At 44.1% G+C, this 22777-nt stretch overlaps 1 long non-coding RNA gene across 1 annotated transcript; it reads left to right on the top strand.

Moving 5' to 3' along the window:
* The first annotated feature begins 1683 nt into the window (after positions 1-1683).
* On the top strand, positions 1684-21815 carry LOC140458987 (uncharacterized). Its single transcript, XR_011953796.1, has 3 exons — positions 1684-2239; positions 10812-10910; positions 21752-21815. It is a non-coding gene; the product is annotated as an uncharacterized lncRNA (long non-coding RNA).
* Positions 21816-22777: the final 962 nt, after the last annotated feature.

Here is a 22777-nt window from a genome sequence, read left to right as displayed (position 1 = left end):
ATATGCCAGAAATTATGACTGCACAGTTAGAGACCTATGGAAAAAGTGCAGTCCATAAGACCATCATGTCCAGGCGCAGAATTATGCCATTCGGTCCATCAGGTCTATTACACTATTTGATTATGGCTGAATTGTTTCTCAAGCTCATGCTCTCACTTACTCCCTGTAACCCTTGATCTCCTTAGTTATCAAGAACCTTGCTATCTCTGAGTTAGATACACTGAGTCACTTAGCATCCACAGCCCCATGAGGCAGTGAGTTCCACTGATCCATCACCCTCTGGCTGAATACATTCTTCCACTTCTCCATTCCAATGGGTGATCCCTTCACTTCGAAGCTGTGCCCTTGGCCCCCAGTCTCTCTTGCTCGTGGAAGCATCTTCCCCCCGTCCACTCCATCCAGACCCCTCAGTATTCTGTCAGTCTGAATGAGATTCTGCGCCCGACTCGAAACTTCATCAAGTGCAGACCCAGAGACTTCACTTGCTCCATATATGGCACGAATGTCATCCCTGAAATCTTTCTTGGAAACCCATTTCTCTTCACATCCTTTGTCCAGACTCTGAATGAATAACGTGTAGAGTGTTGTCCCAACACTGACCCTGCGGCGCTCCCTAATCATCAGTTCCCATCGTGATAAAGACCACTTTGTTCACTCTCTCTGCTTTGTGGCAATCAGACAAATCCTCTATCCATGCTAAGCATGTTGTTCTGAAAGGGAAATGTCATTTCACACCCACTGCTGGATTTATTTTTCTGTCTGGCTGTAAACAGCAGAGTTTCCCCATTACCTTCCCATCTGTAATTCCCTGGAGAAGGTGGTGGGGAGCTGCCTTCCTGCGCCCCTGCACCAGCCGTTGGAACTGTTGTCATCTGTGTCCCCTCCAGCAGGTAATACAGCACACCTCACGTCTATAACTGCACACAGAGAATGCAGCTCTCCCTTTTAGATCTGACATACTCCCAGACTTATCGTTCCTCACAATATCTTACCTCCTCCATACCCATCTGTGCTAGGGATCTCTAAAATGTCTTTATTCTTGTTTAGACATCTGATCACCTGAAATCTCTCCCTTTAAAAATTTGGACCCCTTCAGCTTCTGTAACTGTCCATATAACTGCAATCAATGACAGCAGAGGGTTCCTTCCTGAATCCCTATAATTGCAATGTTTGTATGTGTTAAATTGGCCCTTTTCATCCTCCGTATCCATCTCAGGACGTCCAGACCCTACAATCCGACTATTTGGAATGCTCCCATTCTCTGTACCTCCTCACGTCTTGGGGGTTGTTGAACACCACCAGTGCTTCAAAAGTATATATACCCCCCCAGTTGCTGCAAGTCTTCTAACTCTGTAACATTCCACAGTCTCCAGTACCATACAACAATTGTTGGCTGTCAATTTGCATTTGTTGAAGTCTACACATCTCTGTAAGCAGCACAGAAAAAGCCCTTTAGACTCTATAAAGCTCCGTCATGAACATGCTACAATCTCTCTATTTCCTTTGTCTTCTTCAGTGCGTGCAACTCTCGCTGTATCTTCCAGTAAACGTCTTTATTTGCTGCAGGTCTTCCCAGCTCCCCAGATAACCTGTTCCATCCCATAAAGCTCGCTCAATCACTGTAACACCATCTGCTCTGCCTAATCCTCCTCTTTTCCACTGTCTTCCACGCACAACGACGATCCTATAAGTGTGCAGTGCGGAATGGGATATGAAAAATCTCAGCTGAGGCTTGAGGCCGACCATTACCTGGGAGTCACAAAGGGAGAGAACCTGAGAGAGAGCAGCACAGAACAGGAGAATATTAATCAGTAGCGAGGATCGAGGCCTACTGGGACTTGGAGTTGGAGAAGCAGCGGAGCAGTAGACTGAAAATCAGCACGGAGTCACAGAGGGAGTGCCATTTGAGGGAGCAACTTGGAGCTGGTGTTTGAGGCTCACTCACACGTGGAAGTGACAGAGGTAGCAAAGTGAGATGATATAAATCAGCACTGAGGTTTGAGGCCGAGACATAACTGGTTGTCACAGAGATAGTGACCCTGTGAGGGAGCAGAGTGGTGTGGGAGCTGGAGGATTACACGTACCTGGGAGTCACAGAGACTGTGACCCTGTGAGGGGACAGAGTGGAGTGGGTGCTGGAGGATTACATGTACCTGGAAGTCACAGACATAACTTTCTGCTGCTGGGACCTGCCTGCACTGAGTTTCATAGAAGTGGCAGAGCCATCACAGAAAAGGCTGTAAGTTCAATGGCTGATAAATAGACTGTTATTAGCGACTGTCAGTAAATTGGTGTAAGTCAACAAATTTATTATTTCAACTTCTGAAATAAGGCTTGAACACAGAAATAAGAGGGAGAAGTGAAATTGTGAGCCAATATAATAAATTACCCTCAGTAAGTGACAGTTGAAAAAGGGACTTAACCATATTGTTATTTCCCGGATGTTAACGTCATTCGAAGTAATTAATTAAGTTACTCTAAACATGTTGCATTTTAAGACATGGCAAGACATGTTTGTAGATGGAAAATGCGTTCTGTTATATTTGGAAGTCATAGCCCCTGCTCGTGTCCTAGATGAACACTGGGTCTTGGAGCTCAGACAGTGACTAGAGACTCTATGGGGCATCTGTGATGCTGAGAGTTAGGGGGATAGCACTCACACACAGCAGATCACCCTGCAGACATGACGGCCTGCAAGAAGTAAGGTCATGGGGGATTAGGCAATTGAAGAGAAACAGTCAGGGAATACAAGAATATCCTGGTGTCTCCCTCCCAATTCAGTTTCCCAGTTTGGAAGCTGATGAAGATGCTGGCTGCTCAGAGGAGTGCTGTCAGAGCCAAATTTGTGGCACGACATGCAACCTGACTGTATAGGAGGGGAGGGAGAAGGAAGGAGGAGCAATATTCACAGGGGAGACAGGAAATTGAAGAAGATGTCAGCATGTCTATAATTCCAGGATAGTGGGGCTGAGAATGTTACGGTGGCTGCAGGACATTCGTCTGGGGGCCAGTGAGCAGTCAAAAATCATGTCCATGTTGGTAGGAATGACCTGGTTAGGAAGGCTGAAGTGATCTGTGGATCAGAATTTAGGGAGCTTTGTGGATGGTTAGCAAGCAGGACCTCAAATGTAACAATCCCTGGAATACTCCCAGTGCCATGTCGAAGTGAGAACAGGACTCTAAGTTTTAGATAGATGAGAGTGTGACTGGAACGTTGATGCTGCAGGAAGGGCTTCAGATTCCTCGGGCATTGGGACTGGTTCTGGGGAAGGCAACAACTGTACGAGCTGGATGGGCTAACGTGACAGAGCTGGGGCTGAATTTCTAACGGGGTGTTTGGAAGGGATTGAAAATAACTTGGTGTGTGCTTAGGATCCAAAAAGGAATAGTAGAGGATACTACCAGGATTCTCAAAATAATGGGAGATATAGTTGGTACTAATTTATAATAACAAGCCAATCAGTGTAAGATGGAGTAAGAAAGAAAGACTTAATCTGAGGTACTCTGCATAGACATGAATACTCGGGGTGTGGGGCGTTCCAGATGCCGATTGGTGTGTGGAAATCTGATGGACGAATCCCCGAGAGCTGGCTCAAGGAATGGCAGGACTGGGTGTTAAATATTGCTAGGTATAAGGGATTCTGAAATGATAGAAGGGAAGGGAAAGGATGAAGGTAGAAGTATTAGTTGAGATGAGCGTTAGTTAAGGAGTTCAAGAGGAAGAGGATCCGTCCAAGGACAGAATGAATTTGGCCGGAGCTACACAACAAGTATACAGTTACACTTTCAGGTGCAATCTGTCGGCCAGCAACCAAAGAAATGATGGAGATTAAATATGCAGGATCATTTGAGAGCAATGGCAATACAACAGATTAGTTATGCTGAGAAACCTAATGTTTCCAGATACAGACAGAGATACTGGTGGTGAAGGATCACGAGGGTCAAGTGTTCCTGGATTACATGGAAGACAGCTCACTGCAGGAGTATGTTTCCAACCCAAGAGAGGATGTACTATTGGATCTGGTCCTTGGGAAAGAGGTGGGGCAAGTGGATCCAGTGTCAGTAGGGGATGGTTTTGCGGTGCAGCGATCATTTTATTGTAAAGTTCAGGATGATGGTAGAGAATGATATGCATTAATTGAGATTGAGAAGCAATTAGTTGACTGACAACAGCCTTCAATGGGGCAAAAATGAAGCTGGGAAATTTTCAACAAGGCCAATTGAAAATTAATGGGAGATATAGTTGGTACTAATTTGGTAGCGTTAAATAGTGTGAACCAGGTCAGATTGAGCTGGGATTATGGAGATGGGGTTGCAGTGTGACCACGACAGACCTGGATAATCAAAGATTTTCCCCATTTCTACAGGAAGGATAAACAGGCCGACACAGTGAAGTAGCATTGTGTATAAAGGATGGGATCAGTATTATTGTGATGCTCATCAATTTACACACTGCTCCTCCCTGCCCTCACCCCTCATCCCTGTTTATTGATCCTATCAGATATTGGTAACATTTGATAACTTCAGAAAATAACACAGTATAGAGGAGATGACTGTCTGCTGTCTGCATTGGACAAGATGTAACGTTGTTTTTTAAAGCCCTAGTTCTCTCTCCCCGGACAGTGTATGCCTGCAGGTGCAGGTCCCGGCACCTTTTTAAAATGGTTTGAGAGTTTCTGCCTCTACTCCACTTCCAAGCATGACTCCCAGATCCCAACCATAAACTGCGTGAAATAGCTTTCCTCATCACTTCTCTAATATTTCAACCAATTACATTAAATATTTGCCAATGGTAACTGAGGTCTCTAATAGGAACAAGGTATTCTCTCCCTTTCTACCCAGGCTCCTGACAATATGTGCACCCCAATCAAATCTCCTCTCAGTATCCTCCGTTCCAATCTTTCCCCATAACTACACTTCCACTGTCACAGGATGAAGAATCTCCTCTGTATCCTCTTCAGGCTAATTCCATCCTTCCATGTGATGGGGTGACCAGAAATGCACACAGTCCCCAAGCCGCGACTGAACTCATTCTTTATACAGTTCCAGCATAAGCTTCATGCTCTGAAATTCTGCCCTTTGGCTGACAGAGGAAATGATGCCATTTGCTACATTAACGAGATTATTGATGTTTCCAGCTACCTTCATTTACCTGCCCACACTGACCATATTCTCATTTATTGTCCATTCCTCTCTGTTGTTGATGTCCCCAAATGCCTTGACTTACACTTCTCTGGGTTGTTTGCTCCATTCACCTGGACCCCATAGTGTCTGTTTTTAAACAGTATGCCATGGGATCTCTTGTCAAATCCGAGTAATTCACATGATGTTACAAGTTACTGCATCAAACCGACAGTCAGATTATTTACACGCGATCTTCCTTGAACAAATCCTGACTGACTGTCCTGGAGTCACTGGGACTTCCTCAGTGACCGTTTATCCACTGTCTCAGAATTTCAGCCTCGACCTATTCAGTCAGTCCCTTGCTTCACATTAAACAAAGTTGCGGTATTAACTGTTCTCCAGGCCTCCGGCACCATCCCTGCATCCAGTGAGGATTGGAGATTTTTCCCCGGCTCCTTTGAACAGTCTGGAACATTGTATTACCCTGTTTTAAGGATTTGAATCTCCTGTATAATTCTCCGCTCCTAGTTTGTTGCTCTCAATAGTTCATCCCAATTTTGATTCAGACAGACAGAGGCTCAACCCATCATATGATTTGGGCATATCTCATTTTATTCGGGTTTCATGGAGGGTTACTCTCCACAAGGTGAATTGCATTTTCTCATGATACCATCCCCAATCTGTCTCATTAACTACTCTCCCTGCCCGCGTGGTCTTCCTCTCATCTGACATTAACATGATGATTTTCCCATTTGTCATAACAACTGCCCTCTGCCTGGATATCCCAGAATGCACCGGCCTCCCTGTTTCCAGGAGCCATCTTTAAAAAGTCATTTTACTCTTGGGTTGTGAATCTAAATTTGGCCTGGACATGGCAGAAGGCCCCACTTTGTGCCCAAGCCCCTGGTCCTGGAGTATGACATGGTGCATGAGAGGGTCATTATCTTCCTCCAGGGCTGGCAGGGGAAGCTATGACACCAGACCCTTCCAGCTTGGTCCGAGGCTGACTCCTGGGTCAGTGCGGTGCCAGCCTTCTGGGTGAATGCCCAGCAGTGTAGGAAGGAGACCAGTGACCTTCTCCACTCCACCAAGTAAGTGGCACCATCTGCAGTTTGTGACTTCTCCCTCACTCTATCTCTGTTACAGCACCCACCTCGCAACAAGGCTCATGTTCTCCCACCCTCAGTGAATGCAGCACCTTCTCTCAGTCTCTCTGTAACTCTTCTCTGCCCCTTTGCCCAACTCTGCCTGGTGTCTATGCTGCCCACTCGACATTCCTCCCACAATCCAAAGATGTGCAGGATCCAAGTGAATTGGCCATACTAAATCGTTAAGTATCTTATTCAGAAGGAAACGGGTGTGCGTGGGTTACTCCTCGGAGGGGTGATGTGTACAGGTTAGCCCGAAGGGCCTGTTTCCACACTGTAAGGAATCTAATCTATTCTCCATGGTTCATGTCAGGAATATGATGGAATAATAACTTGTCTGAATGAGCGCAGCTCCAACAGTACTCTAGTATGGACTTACTAGCAACAGGCAACACAGTTGCGTGGGGAGGATCATGTCTCACAAACATGATTGAATGTTTTGAGGAAGTGACAAAATTGATTGATGAGGGCGCGGGGCTGGACCTTGGCAAGGCCTTTGATATGTTTTCTTGTGGCATGCTCATACAGAAGGTGAGGTGAAGTGAAGTGGGATCAGTGGTCAGTTAGTAAGATGGATAGAGAACTGTTTGGCCATAGAAGACAGGAGTGGTGGAACAGTGTTTTTGTGACTGGAGATCTGTAAATTGATTGGCGGAGTTGCAGATTGTGAGGATGATTGCCAGAGAATACAGCAGGATATAGGTCAGCTGCAGACTAGGACAGAGAAAACACAGATGTAACTTTATTTGGACAATTGTGACGTGATTCATTTTGGAAGTTCTCATGCAGGAGAGCAGCATTCAGTGGATGGAAAAATTACTGGCCGCATCAACATTCGAAGGGATCTTGGTGTACAGCTCCCTGTAAGGACTGTGTATTGAAAATTCTTACAGATATGAAATGAAGAGGTGTATCTGCAGCCGGCAGAAAGGTGACAATGTGATTAATTATAGGTTTCCCTTTTATAGTTTCCCGCAAAACCTGCTACAGAGCAGTCTTGCAGCCACAGAACCCAGCATCAATGCTGAGCACTATGATTATAATAGATTCCGTGCAGTGTGTGAACAGACCCTTCGGCCCAATCAGTCCACACTAACCCTCCAAAGAGCAACCCACCACCATGGCCAATTCACCTGAGCTGCACATACTTGGACTGTGGGAGGTAACCCACACAGACACGGGGAGAATGTGTAAACTCCACACAGCTAGTTGCTCAAGGCTGGAATCGAACCCGGATCCCTGGTGCTGTAAGGCAGCAGTGCTAACCACTGAGCCTCCATGCTGCCCTATATGCCCAGGATCTGCCCTCTTCTGCCTGGCTGTGCTCTTTCAGTGGGACAGAACCTCCCAGACAGGATGGTGATGTTGCATGGGACATAGTTCTGTTCGCAGAATCCTGCTTTACAGACAATATTGATTGTTGCTTGACTAGTCTGTGGGAAATTTGCAACAGGTCAATTTTACATTTTGTATAGTTAAGAGTTAATATCACTTTATTTCTTACATATTTTAAAATAAACCAAACATCAATATTTTTCATTTGAAAACAATTGAAGTGAACAATAATTGAAATACCAGAGCGCACACCTAAATATTACACAATTCAGTGACTGTAGTAAACAGCCGATTCATGTTCAGATCAGTGAACACACCATCTTGCAGGCAGCAAAGCTGTTGGAAATGATTTTGAGGAAAAGCCTGAATTCAGAAACAGTGTTACTGGACCTCACCATGACCTCCAAAACACTGACCATCCCCAAAATCTGTCCAGAGAGCTTCCAAGCTGGAGCTGGGCAGTTACTCACACAACAGACTGGTTAGAGACATACCTGAACAACAGGGAGATGTGTGTGGGGCAGACTGGTCAATGGACTAGCACATGGCGCTAGTCCAGACACAGTTCAATATTTATAACAATGACCTGTAAACAGCCATGTCTTGCAAGTATATTTCTTCTGGTGTGTCCCTAAACTCTGTAATTCTGAACCTTGGATCCGATCCTGAATGACGGTGTTGTAAAGGTGATGGTCTCCCGCAGCACATGGCATCTTACATTGGATTTGGTTTATGATTGATTCAATGCATGTTAGCCCCACAATGTTAATATCCAAACAGAATTGTGCAGCTCCATTGATGGCCAGCATCATCCCAGCCCAAACGTCCTTGTGTGTGACTTGAGCTGGAAATCTCTGTGTAAATGTTTACAGCATTGTTCTAATCATTAACAGCAAAATCTCTTCAATGAAGTTCCGACATCCTGTCATAATACCAGCTTTTAGATTGTCCAATAAGCACAAAATCCACCCATTTATTTTGTTCACTTTTATAACAACAATATGATGAAAACAGTGCCCAACTCACAGTAAGGAACATTGAAATGATGAATATCATTCCCACACCCAAGACCATGTTATTATTAAGTGCAGGAATTTTGAAAATATGCAATTATTTTCCTTTGTATTAATGTTGTGAACTAATAGTCGACTCTCCTGCTCCTCATGTGCTGCCTGAACGACTGTGCTTTTTCAGAAGCACAGTTTTTTACTCTGATCTTCAGCATCTGCAGTCCTCACTTTCTCCCTGGTAATATTCAATCATAGTCATTTTTGTGGTAACAATTTCACTGTGTGTTTAAGCATGTTAGTCAGACATGAATACATTTTGCATTGCCTATGTCTGGCTCAGAGCTCAGTGATGTTGGGTGTGAATGTCAATGTCTGTGTGATGCTCGGTATGTAGGCCATGCCTCTGAGAGACTGACAGATTAACTCTTTAGCTGTTCACAACAAGCAAGTTCCGAACTGAACCCAACCAGCCTGAGCTCACAAAACCCAAAGCATAGTGTCCAGCATTGGGCATGTTTGGACAATATTTTTCATTTTAATTTATTCATAGAATATGATTGGGCCAGTATTTATTGTCCGTCTCTTGTTACCCTTGAGAAGGTGGTGGTGAGCTGCCGCACTGAACCACTGGGGTCCATGTGTTGTAGTTAGACTTACAATACCATTCGGGAGGGACATTGAAACTGTAACACTGAAGGAACAGCAATATACTTCCCAATCATAATGGTGGATGGCTTGGAACAGAACGCGAACATGGTGGGGGTCCCATGTATCGGCTACCCTTGTCCTTCTTGATGGTCGGGCTTCAGAAATACGTTGTAAGGAGCCTTGGTAAATTTCTGCAGAGCACCATGTAGATGGCAGGTGTTGCTACTACTGACTGTCAGTGGATGAAGGGTGAAGCTGCACTCACCCAAGGAAATGGGGGGGGGGGGGGGGGTATTACATCACACCCATATTCAACATGAGTCTTACCGATGGTTTACAGGCTTTCAGAGATCATGAAGTGAGTTATTTCTGCAGGATTCCTAACCCCTGGCATATTCTTGTGGCCAATTAATTTTCATACGTCAAAGTGTGGCACTGGTAAAGCATAACAGGTCAGGCCACATCAGAGGTACAGGAGTATCGATGTTTTAGTATAAGACCTTTAGATTAGATTACTTACAGTGTGGAAACAGGCCCTTCGGCCCAACAAGTCCACACCGCCCCGCCGAAGCGTAACCCACCCATACCCCTACATCTATATTTACCCCTTACCTAACACTATGGGCAATTTAGCATGGCCAATTCACCTGGCCTGTACATCTTTGGACTGTGGGAGGAAACCGGAGCACCCGGAGGAAACCCACGCAGACACGGGGAGAACGTGCAAACTCCACACAGTCAGTCGCCTGAGGCGGGAATTGAACCCGGGTCTCAGGTGCTGTGAGGCAGCAGTGCTAACCACTGTGCCACTGTGCCGCCCACATTACAGGAATGGGTAATGAAATCATATGGTCAGTCCAGTTCTGGTTAACGGTACTCCCCAGGATATTGCTAGTTGTGTGTTCAGTGATGGTGGTGGCATTGAACGTTAGAGCATACGGTTCAATTTTCTATTGTTAGAGGAAATCATTGTCTGGCATATTTGTAATGGAAATGGTACTTGTCACTTTTAAGCACACACCTGTATATTTCCAGGTCCTTGTTGCATTTAGACAAGGACTGCTTCAGTATCTGAGTAAATCGCGAATGACATTGAACATTGTCAAACATCAATGGCAAACATCCCCACTTGTGCATTCACACTGTTGGGATGGTCATTTATGATTGGGTCGAAGGCAGAGATCACTCTTACAGCTCACTGATACTGTCCCTCTCTCTGATTTAGGAAGTTTGCTTCTAGTTCCACCTGCTCCAGAGGTGTTTAACAACATATCTAAATGGGATAATATTACAGTATCTTCCCCAAGGAGCTGAGTGAGGACTTGGTTAGCTCAATCAGTTGGAGGCTAGATATTAATGCCAACAGGGTGGGTCCAAGTCCTGCACTGACAGGGGTGACTAAAGGACTGTCCTACGCAACCTCTCCCTCATTTGAGGCATGATGACTGTCCAGTTAAACTACCACCAGTCATCTCTGTCTAACGAGAGAGCAGCCCTATCAAACTGTAGGAGTTTGGTGCCTTACCTTTCCATTTCTGATTTACAGGCTTACCCAGAAACCCCTCCCCTGGGGAACTGCTGCAGAGCTGTCCTGGAGCTGAGATGGCTGATCTCCACCTACCCCAACCACCGTCATTTGTGCCAGGTATAACTTCAGCCAGTGCAGACGAGCATTATTTGCTCTAGTTTTGCCGTTAAGCCTGGACACTTGGTCAAATGCAGTTAAGATAATATTTAAAATGCAGTCACTGTCGCATCACCTGTAGAATTCAGCTATGTGGTTTCTTGTTGTACACCATTAAACCGAGGCTTCAATATGCCCAAGAGATGATTGGCCCTGGCAGAGCCTAACCTGAGTTTCAGTGAGCAGGTTGGTGTTGAGGAAGTGCTACTTGATCCCACTGTAGATTCCAATAACATTCCAACACTTTATTAGTGATATGGATTTGAGCAATGGGGCAGTCATTGATTGGCTGATGTTTTGTCTCTGTGTGTACAGGACCCGCACGGATAATTTCCCACATTGTCAGGTAGGTTCCAGTGCGATATCCCTGCAGGAATAGCTTCAATGGAATGTTCTCAGGGCCCACAGCTTTTGCATTATCCCATGCCTCCAGCCACTTGGAGACATCAAACAAAAATGAATTGAATTAGCTGACGACTGCCAACTGGAGGAGACTAAAATAGGCCATCCCATCGATACTTCTGTCGGAACATTGTTGAGAATGTTTCAGCCTTATCTTTTCTATTGTTGTGCTGGCCTCTTCCATCACTGAGGAAGGTGATATTTGTGGATCGTCCTCTTCCAGTGAGTTGTTTGATTGACCACACAATTCACCCTGATTTCATGTGACAGGATTGCAGTGATTAGATCTGATTTGTTGATTAGATCTGTCTGTCACTGGCTGTTTATGCTATTTGGTCAGTAAGTGGTCTTGATTGGTAAAGTCACCTCATTGTGAGGTGTAGCTGGTGCTGCTCCTGGCAGGCCCTCCTGTATTCTCCATTGAACAAGGGTTTATCCCCTGGCCGGATGGTCAAGGTAATGTGGAGCATATGACAGGTAGTGACAGTGGAAATTGTTCTGGAATACAATCCTGCTGCTGTTGGTAATGACTCGAAACACCTCACAAATGCTAGTGCTGCGTTCTAGACCTATTTGAAATCTGTCCAGTTTAGCATGGTGATAGTATCTCTCACATGTGCGTGCATGTATGTGTGACTTTGTCTCCCGGAATACTGTATGTGGTAGTCACCATTCCCAATATGGTCATCATCAATGTGTCTGCAGCAGTAGGTTGGTGAAGATGAGGTCGTGTGTTTCGTCCTCTCAGTCGTTCCCCCCTGCCCCGGTGCAGACTCAGTCTCACAGCTATGTCCATTTGGACCCGACCATCTCGATCAGCAGTGCTGCTGCTGATCCACTCTTGGTGGGGTTTGAAATGGACCACCCAGTATACATTCTTCAACTCTGTCACCCTCTCAGTGCGTCCTCCGTGTGTTGTTCAATGTGGAGGGACACTGATCCATCAGCTGAGGGAGGGGAGTCAGAAGGAGGTTTCCGTGTCAATGTTTGATCTGACACCGTGAGGCTGAGGGAGGGGAGTCAGCAGGAAGTTTCCGTGTCGGTGTTTGATCTGACACCGTGAGGTTGAGGGAGGGGAGTCAGCAGGACGTTTCTGTGTCAGTGTTTGATCTGATACCGTGAGGCTGAGGGAGGGGAGTCAGCAGGAGGTTTCTGTGTCAGTGTTTGATCTGACGCAATGAGGTTGAGGGAGGAGAGTCAACAGGAGGTTTCTGTGTCAGTGTTTGATCTGACACCGTGAGGCTGAGGGAGGGGGGTCAGCAGGAGGTTTCCGTGTCAGTGTTTGATCTGCCACCGTGAGGCTGAGGGAAGGGGCTCAGCAGGTTTCTGTGTCAGTGTTTGATCTGACACAATGAGGTGTTGTTATGTCACATTGTTGTTTGAGCAGTCTATAGGACACCTCTCCCAAATCTAGCCCTTGCCCCCAGACGTTAGGAAGGAGGGGTTTCCAGGGTCTACAGGGCTTTTTATTTGTGCCGCTGTCAACCGAAGGGCCTGTCCTGTGCTGTATGACACTGACTCTGTTTCTCTCGTGATTGGACAATCCAAGGTCTCATTCCTTCAGTTCCTCCCAGTGCCTTGTCTATTCCAAAGATTTCTATAATATTTTCTCTATTAAGACATTGCACAATTCTATTTTTAGACTATCTACGTGTATGTCTGTATGTTTCCCTGTCATCTCCTCCAGCCGCTGCATCCATCTGTATCTCAGTAACCCTCCATATCTCCACAATCTTTATCTCAAACCCCAGACCCATCTATCGCTATAAATTCTGCCAGCCGCTACATGTCTCCCTATCTCTATAACTTCCAGCTGCTACACCTCTCCCTATATCCTGTGATTGAATTTAACATACCTCACTATCCTGTTCAAGCATGCGCAGTCCACGCTATCTCTCGGCCATCTCCAGCCATGTTTTCCTATCTCTGAAAAATCTGCAGCTTGCTTTCCTATCACTGTAACATCTCTAGCCTTGCTTTCCTATCTCTGCAACATCTCCAGCCTTCCTTTCCTTTATCTATAACATCTCCAACCTTGCTTTCCGATCTCTGTTAAATTTCTGGCCTTGCTTTCCTATCGCTGTAACATCTCTAGCCTTGCTTTCCTCTCTCTGTGACATCTGCAAACTTGCTTTCCTATTTCTGTAACATCTCCCGCCTTGCCTTCCTCTCTCTGTAACATCTCTGGCCTTGCCTTCCTATCTCTCCAACATCTCCAGCCTGGCTTTCCTATCTCTGTAACATCACCAGCCTTGCTTTCTTATCTCTGTAACATCTCTAGCCTTGCTTTCCTCTCTCTGTAACATCTGCAAACTTGCATTCCTATCTCTGTTACATCACCAGTCTTGCTTTCCTATCTCTGTAAGATCACCAGCCTTGCTTCCCTATCTCTGTAACATCTCCACCTTGCTTTCCTACACTCCTCAGTGAATTGGTTATATATCTTCTCCTGTATTTTCATCTTTCTGGGGCTCTATAAAATATCCCCAGCAGTGTGTTCTGTCATCGTTCTGATCCTAACCTCGGCCCATAAACCCTCATTAGGAGAAACTTCCAAGATATCGTTCCTCCTTAATGTAGTAACTGACTCCTTTATTAATGATACAACACCACCTTCTATTCAACACCCTCTCCTGTCCAGCCCATATTTTACAGTATAACAGAATATTGAGTTGTTGGTCCTGACCTCCCCCAAACACGTATCTGTGATGTCAAAAATGTCACACCTCCACATGTCAATTCATTCTCTTACAAAATCAGTCTGTTTGATAATATTCCCAGCTGGAATATAACACCAGTAATACTCTGTACCTCGGAGTTCTTCAGTCATTCACTATTTCTTATCAGGCTGCTCAACCATGAACCAAAATTATAACTCTGGCACTGAATAAACATTTGTTGAACTATAATTTAAAAAAATATATTCATCAAGTGCAACTTTCCAGAACTGACCAGTCAGCTCCACATACAATAAAGTTCTGATGGTTTATTCCCTGCTCCGAGTGCAGAGGGGACAGCCCTCTGTAATGGAGAAAGTGAGGAGTGCAGTTGATCGAGATCAAAGTCGAAAAGTGTGGTGCTGGAAAAGCACAGCAGGTCAGGCAGCATCCGAGGAGTAGGAGAGTTCATGATTCGGGCATAAGCCCTTCATCAGGAAGGCATTGGTGTATTCCATTTTTCATTCTGTGATTCAGAGGACATTGGGAACCGTACTTACTCAGGCAGGCAGCACTCTTTATAGCATTGAAATGGAAACAGTGAATCAGTTGGTTGGACAGGGTGTAGAAAAGTTGTTAAGAAGTACAGAATGATTGAAGTACAAATATAAGGATAGAAAAATGACCTGGATCAGATGGGGTATGCCCGAGGTTACTCCAGGAAGTGATGGGAGAGGTTTGTTTGCCTTTGGCGATAACCTTTACATTGTCATTGTCCACTGGAGTAGTGCCAGATGATTGAAGGATGGCAAATGTTATTCCCTTCTTCAGGAAAGGGAATAGGGATAACCCTGGGAATGACAGAACTGTCAGTCTTACATCAGTGGTGGGCAAAGTATTCGAGACGCTTCTGAGAGGCAGGATTTACAATTACTTAGAAAACCATAGTTTGATCAGAGATAGTCAGCATGGCTTTGTGAGGAGCAGGTCACCCTCAGAAACCTTATTGAATTATTTAAGATGTGAAAAAACACACTGATGAAGGTAGACCAGTAGATGTGGTGAACAACAATTTTAGCAAGGCGTTTGATAAGGTTCCCCGTTGTAGGCGCATTCAGAAGGTAAGGAGGCATGGGGCACAGGGAAGTTTGGATGTCTGGATATGGATTTGGCTGGTCCATAGAAGACAGAGGGTAGTAGCAGATGGAAAGTATTCAGCCTGGACATCAGTGACCAATGGTGTAACACAGGGATCCGCTCTGGGACCTGTGCTCTTTGTGATTTTTATAGATGACTGATGAGTAAGTGGAATGCTGGGTTAATAGGTTTGCCGATGACATGAAGGTTGGTGGAATTATGGATCGTGTGGAGGGTTCGTATATGTTACAAGAGGACATTGACAGCATGCAGAGCTGGGCTGATAAGTGGCAGATATAGTTGAACCATAAAAATTGTGAAGCGATTTATTTTGGAAGGTTGTATTTGCATACACCACACAGAGTTAAAGGCAAACTTCTTGGCAGCGTGGAGTGACAGAGGGATCTTTGGCTCCATGTCCATGGATCCCACAAAGTTGCCACCCAGGTTGGCAGGGTTGTTCAGAATGTGTGTGGTGTGTTGGCTTTCATTAATAGGGGGATTGAGATTAAGAGGGGTGAGGTTAATGCTTAGCTCTACATAGCTGTGGTTCAACCCACACTTGGAATATTGGGTTCAGTTCTGGTTGCCTCATAATAGGAAACATGTGGAAGCCTCAGAGAGTGTACAGACCAGATCTACCAGGATGCTGCCTGGAAGGAGGACATGTCTTAAGAAAGAACGTTGAGAGAGCTAGGGCTTTTCTCACTGGAGCGAAGATGGATGACAGGTGACATAATAGAGGTGTTCAAGATGTTGAGAAAATAGACAGAGTGGATAGCCAGAGCCTTTTCCCAGGGCAGAATATCAACAAAGGGCATAACTTTAAGGTGATTGGAGGAAGGTTTAGAGGAGATGTCAGAGATAGGTTCTTTATTCAGAGAGTGGTGGGTGGGCGGAATGCACCGCCAGCGGTGGTAGTAGAATCAGATACATTAGGGATAGTTAAGAAGACTCTTGGATAGGAACATGGAAGTTAGTATGTTGAAGGTAATGTAGGTTAGTCTGATCTAAGAGTAGGATAAAAGGCCAGCAAAACATTGAGGACTGAAGGGCTCTTACTGTGCTGTACTGTTCTATGTTCTAAGCTTCACTCAGTTTGTGGCTTCTCATTAATTGTAATTAGTTGAGGGAATGAGGGGTGCGAGGGAGAGAGGTGTGCGAGGGAGAGAGGTGTACAAGGGAGTGCGGTGCATGAGGTCAGGAAGCCGGTGTGGGACGTTAGACCAAGACTTCCAGTTTTGAAGTGCATTGTTACATTCACCTAAATGCCAGCACAATATGCGTGGTTACCTAGACCAGACAAAATCCACCAGGTTCAATTATTAAAACGATGCTTGGCTTGCTGTTTGCTCCTGGTTTCTTCAGATACATTCCGTTGGATGACCTATGAATTAGTATCTGACCATCCACAGACATGTACAATTTTATTTTGATACTGTTGAATATGAAGGCGCATTTATTGGATAGAGTTTCAGAGGGTTCTCTGTGAGACACAAAATGCTGCAATAGACTGCCAGTTGTGAACATTTTCACCCAGTGTCTTGTCCACGGGACAAATGTATGGAGTCTGGGGGACATGCCAGATGTCATCACCATATGTAACTTGTGCGATGTGATTCTGAGACTCAATGGCCATACATCTGCTCCATGGGCCAGGCTCTGACTGCAGATAAATTAGTCAGACCTGGTTCCTCGTCAGTCGCTGGTATCTAATTTAGACAGCATTTGTACCTACACTGAGAGCAGTAATAGCCTGTTGGCTAGTTTCCTGCTGCTAAAGGTGGATTCCAAATGATTCTCTGAGAGGGAATATTTGAATGTCTGTCCTGACCTAGGTTGGAAACTTTCTGGACAGATTCAGGAGCAGGCAAGTGTCTCACTCAGTGCCACAGGCAGCTGTGAGGTCCAGGAGCACTGTAACCGAATTCAGGCCTTTTGGAATCCACTTTTAATGTCGGTCATGATGTAAAGTGATGGGTTTACTGATCTGAACAATGATCAGGAGTTTGCCATGTTTGTGAATTGGGAAACAATAAGGTATGAGCTACAATTATTCAACTGCACAATAACTGCACCATCTCTGAAAACAATTACGTTGATTCTACATTGATGGAATTAAATTATAAACACCAAACGTTTATGATACAAAAGTAAAGAATGCACATTTTGTTTTGTATCGAAAAAGAACATGTTGTCTGACTATTTTGGTGATCACAATTACACATTGAATCTCAGTATTCAAATGCGTACATTGTTGCTCTATCATTTGCAAAGTGGTTGACCTCTGACTGATTTCCATGTTCAAAGTGAGCAAATGATTGAACAATCAAATCGACTTATCATTCTTACGCATTTAAATGTAATCAATCGATTTAATTTCTCACTGAAATGTGTGACCACCAGCTATTTGCCAACAGTTCAATTAGTTTGAACATAACAATGGAAAAGGACAGACAAGAACTTAAAGTTGAAGTTCTAACTTGGAGAAAGAACAATTTCGACATTATCAGGCAAGAACTTTTAAAAGCTGATAGCGGCAGATGTTCACGGGGAAAGGGAAGGCTGGAAAATGGAAAGCGTACAGAAATGAAATAACGAGAGTTCAGAGACAGTATATTCTTGTTAGGGTGAAAGGAAAGGCTGGTAGGTATAGAGAGTGCTGAATGACTAAAGAAATTGAGGGTCCAGTTAAGAAAAAGAAGGAAGCATATGCAGGATAGATCGTGTGAATCCTCAGAAGAGTATAAAGGCAGTAGGAGCATACTAAAGAGAGAAATCTGGAAGGCAAAAAGGCAACATGAGATATCTTTGGCTAATTGAGTTAAGAACAATCCAAAAGGATTTTACAAAAACATTGAGGACAAAAGGGTAAATAGGGAGAGAATAGAGCCCTCAAAGATCAGCAAGGTGCCTTTGTGTGGAGCCGCAGGAGATGGGGTGGATACTAAACGAGTATTTTGTATCAGTGTTTACTCAGGAGAAGACATGGGAGATGTAGATATACAGAGAAATAGATGGTAACATCTTGAAAAATGTCCTTATTACAGAGGAGGAAGTGATGACGTCTTGAAACGCATAAAAGTGGATAAATCCCCAGGATCTGATCGATCAAGTTTACCCTACAACTCTGTGCGAAGCTAGGGAAGTGATTGCTGTGCCTCTTACTGAGATACCTGTACCATTGATAGTCACAGGTGAGGTGTCAGAAGACTGGAGGTTGGCGAACGTGGTGTCACTGTTTAAGAAAGGTGGTAAGGACAAGCCAGGGAACTATAGACCATTGAACCTGACGTCAGTGGAGGGCAGGTTTTTGGAGGGAATCCTGAGGGACAGTTTGCACAATTACTTGGGAAAGCAAGGACTGATCAGGGAGAGAAAATATGGCTTTGTGCGTGGGAAATCATGTCTCACAAACCTGATTGAGTTTTTTTACAGAAGTAGCAAAAAAGGATTGATGAGGGCAGAGCAGTGGACGTGATCAAAAAGGACTTCAGTAAGGCATTTGATGTTTGCAAGTATAGATCTCGTGGGATACAGGGAGAACTAACCATTTTGATACAGAACTGACTTAAGGTAGAACGCAGACGGTGGTGGTGCAGAGTTGATTTTCAGATTGTTGGCATGTGACCAGTGGAGTGTCACAAGGATCGGTGCTGGGTCCACTACTTTTAGTCATTCATATAAATTATTTGATTGTGTGTATAAGAAGTGTATTTAGTAAATTTGCTGATGACACACAAATTGGAGGTGTAGTGGACAGCGAAGAAGGTTAACTCACATTAAGATGGGATTTTGATCAGATGGGCCAATGGGCTGAGGAGTGGTAGATGGAGTTTAATTTAGGTAAATGCGAGACACTGTATTTTAAGAAAGCAAATCTTAGCAGGAGTTATACTCTTAATGGTGAGTTCCAAGGGAGTGTTGCTGGACAAAGAGAACTTAGAGTGCAGGTTCATTGTTCCTTGAAGGTAGAGTCACAGATAGATAAGACAGTGAAGAAGACATTTGGCATGCTTTTCTTAATTGGTCAGAGCATTGAGTACAGTGGTTGGAAGGTCGTGCTGCGGCTGTACAGGAGGTTAGTTAGGCCACTTTTGGAATATTATGTGCAATTCTGGTCTCCATCCTATCGGTAGGATGTTGTGAAAATTGAAAGGGTTCTGAAAAGATTTACAAGAATGTCGCCAAGGTTGGAGGTTTGAACTGTAGGTGGAGGTTGAATAGGCTAGGGATATTTTCCCTGGAACCCTGAGGGGTGACCTTATAGAGGTCTATAAAACCATGAGGGTTTGAATGGGGAAATAGGCAAGCTATTTTGCCTGGTGTGGGGGAGTCCAGAACTAGAGGGCATAGGTTTAGGTTGGGATGGAAAAATGTAAAAGTGACGTAAGGGGCAACATTTTCACACACAGGGTGGTACGTGTATGGAATTAACTGCCAGAGGAAGTGCTGAAGGCTGGTATAATTGCAACATTTAGATGGCGTCTGGATGGGTATGTGAATAGAAAGTGTTTCGAGGGATATGGGCTGAGTGCTGGCAGGTGGGACGAGATTGGGTTGGGATATATGGTCAGCATGGACGGGTTGGACGGAAGGGTCTGTTTCCATGCTGTACATGTGTATGACTCTGTGTCTGAAATTTAGCAATGACAATAATTTGACATGCACTGCCAAATAAATAAATGGTTTATATTATTAAATTGTAGCAAACAATAAGTTAAAAACTTGCAATTTTTAGAATGAATGATAAAGAACAAAGAGCATTCCAACACAGGAACAGACCCTTCGGCTCTCCAAGCCTGCGCTGATCCAGATCCTCCTATTTTCTAAACCTGCCACCTATTTTCTAACGACCTGTATCCCTCTGCTCCCCGCCCATTCATATGTATCTGGCAAATACATCTTAGATGGTAACGTGTGGTAAATCCCATCCAGACCTGGGGGCTTGTCTACATTACTACCTTTTAGAATATCCGAAACCTTCTCCCTCTTTTTGTCGGCTTGACCCAAAATACTCAAAGATCTATCCCTCAACATCCGTCATGTCCCTCTCCTTGGTGAATACAGATGCAAAGTACTCGTTAAGAATCTCACCCATTTTCTCTGACACAACGCATAACTTTCTTTCCTTTGTCCTTGTGTTGGCCAAACATTTCTCTCGTTACCCTTTTTCTCCTTATATATGAAAACAAAGGCTTTGGGATTTTCCTCAATCCTGTTTGCTAAAGATATATCATGACCACTTTTAGCTCTGTTAATTCCTCAATATTTACTGTGAAATGTGGTTAGTGTAAAGAAAATAAACATTTGTTTGTGCAAGTGGGAACTCAGACCTTTTCAAAGTGTTTTGTGTCAAAACATGTTTGAAATCCGTCTCAGTGCAAATAAAAAGCATGGGAAGAAACCTCTAGGGAAGATTAATTTTCAGCCTCTCTGCCCCAAAGTCCTTCTGAGGTTAAAAAAGAGTGAGGGTTTGTAACAAGGGCACAACAGTAACTATGGGTGGTTTGAACATGCAAATTGACTCAATTAATCAACTTAACAGTGATAGCCTCGAATAAAGATTCATAGAGTATGAGAGGTTATTTCTAAGAGCAGGACGTCATGGAAACAACCAGAGAATGGGCTAATTTAGATTTGATATTATGTTACAAGGAAGAATTGGTGGATGAGCTTTGCCTTGGAAAGAGGAACCACAACTTGCTGGAGTTTCACATTCAGATTGAAAGAGTGAAAACTGAGTCATACCTGAGAGTTTTAGTGTTAGGCAATAATAATTATACTAGGCTAAGGAAGGATTTGTCCTGGGTGGACTGGGGGAGAAAAGAACAGTCAAAGGCAGGACAGATGAAGAAATTTGGCAAATAACTAGGGAGATACTAAAGACCGAAGAGGAATTGCATAATAGGGAAAAATCATCCATAACTTGATAAGGAAGTCAAAGTTAACATGAAGGCAAATCATAGGACATGTCATTCTGCATATGCTAGTCACACTGTGGAGGATTGGGCAAATTAGTGGCCTTGTGGTGTTTTCACTGAATTGGTATGTGCTAAACCCAGATAATGTTCGACTGACCTGGCTTCAAATGCTGCTACAACAAGTCACGGAGCTTGACTTCAAATCTGGAATTAAGAGACTGATGGTGGTTATGAATCGATTGTCGAGAAAAACTCACCTGGTTCACTGATGTCCTTTAGGGAATGAAACTGCTATTCTACCACTGTCAGGCTGAAGTTATTTCTCCTTATCTCTGTTCTAAAAGATCTTCTCTTGACTCTCAGGCTATGTCCTTGAGTCCCTTCTCTCCTAACAGTGGAAGCATCTTCCCAACGTCTACTCTGACCAGGCCACCAGTATTCTGTAAGTTTCAATTAGATCCATCTTCATCCTTCTAATCTCCAGCGAGTATAGACACAGAGACCTCATATGTTAAGCTTTTCATTCCTAAGACCATTCTTATGAAGCTCCTCTGAACACTGTCCGGGGCAGTACATCTTTCCTGAGTTATGGTGCCCAAAACGGTAGACAATACTCCGTGTTGCTTTAATATTGAAGCCCTCTGAAAATAAATGCTATCACTGTATTTGCATTTCTTACCAGATGGACCACCTGAAAGAATAATCTTACGATGGACAATAATTAATTTACCATGGAGTTACAAAAATGAACAATGATTAAAGCATGCTGGGAAGTAGAACTCAGCCTTGACAGAAGTCTCTGTGGTAATCCCCATATTACAGAATCCAGACAGGCTGCATCTCCTTACAAATACCAACGAACTTGACAGCTACAGACCCTGTTACACCTGCATGAAGTTGGACCTGAATGGGACAATGGAATGACGTCCTTGGGCCATCAATGTGACAACCCCAGGTTGAGTCCGATTGATCAGGGTAACTGAAACTGATCATTCCATTGTCAGATCCTCCATACCCTCCAAAAAAGGCGTGAAGACTTGGAAGGATAAGAATTGCTGCAAAACCCCTCGATAATAACCACTTGAAGAGAAGACACCTCTAAGAGACTATCAGAAGAACAATTAGTGTTCACCACATGGAATCCGGTCACCTTCTCGTGGGGTGGGATGTGATCATCCAAAGTTAAGTTAGTTTGTAATGTTTTTCATTACATTATAATGCATTTTATTTTTCTAACATTAAATGTGTTCAATAAACAAATATTATTGTTTATAAGAGTTGACTCAGTTCTTTTTCTGAATGTAAGATTTCCAACACACTGTGTGGCAGATATAACACCTTCCTAGATACTGACTCAACTTGCACATTTACCTAGAGACAATCCCGGACTGGATCTAGAAAATCTATTTGTACTTCAGATTTCTGAATTTTCTCCTCAGTTATAAAATAGTCCATGCCTCTGTTCTATCCTATAAAGTGCATCACCGCGCACTTTCTCAGGTTGAGCTCCATCTACCACTTCGTTGCCCATTCTCCTACCCTATCTAAATCCGTCTGCCTCCTCAATGATACCTTTCCCTCTACCTACCTTTGCGAAATCTAAAAGCCTCGCCGGAATGCCCTCAGTTCCTTAATCTAGATCCTTAATGTTCAAAGTAAAAAGTTGTGGTTTCCTTGCGGAACACCAGTTTCCATCGTCTGCTATCCA

The sequence above is a fragment of the Chiloscyllium punctatum genome, chromosome 34 (assembly GCF_047496795.1).
Source record: "Chiloscyllium punctatum isolate Juve2018m chromosome 34, sChiPun1.3, whole genome shotgun sequence".
NCBI classification, from domain to species: domain Eukaryota; kingdom Metazoa; phylum Chordata; class Chondrichthyes; order Orectolobiformes; family Hemiscylliidae; genus Chiloscyllium; species Chiloscyllium punctatum.
Note: the sequence above shows the minus strand (reverse complement) of the source record. Positions and strands in the feature narration are given on the sequence as shown.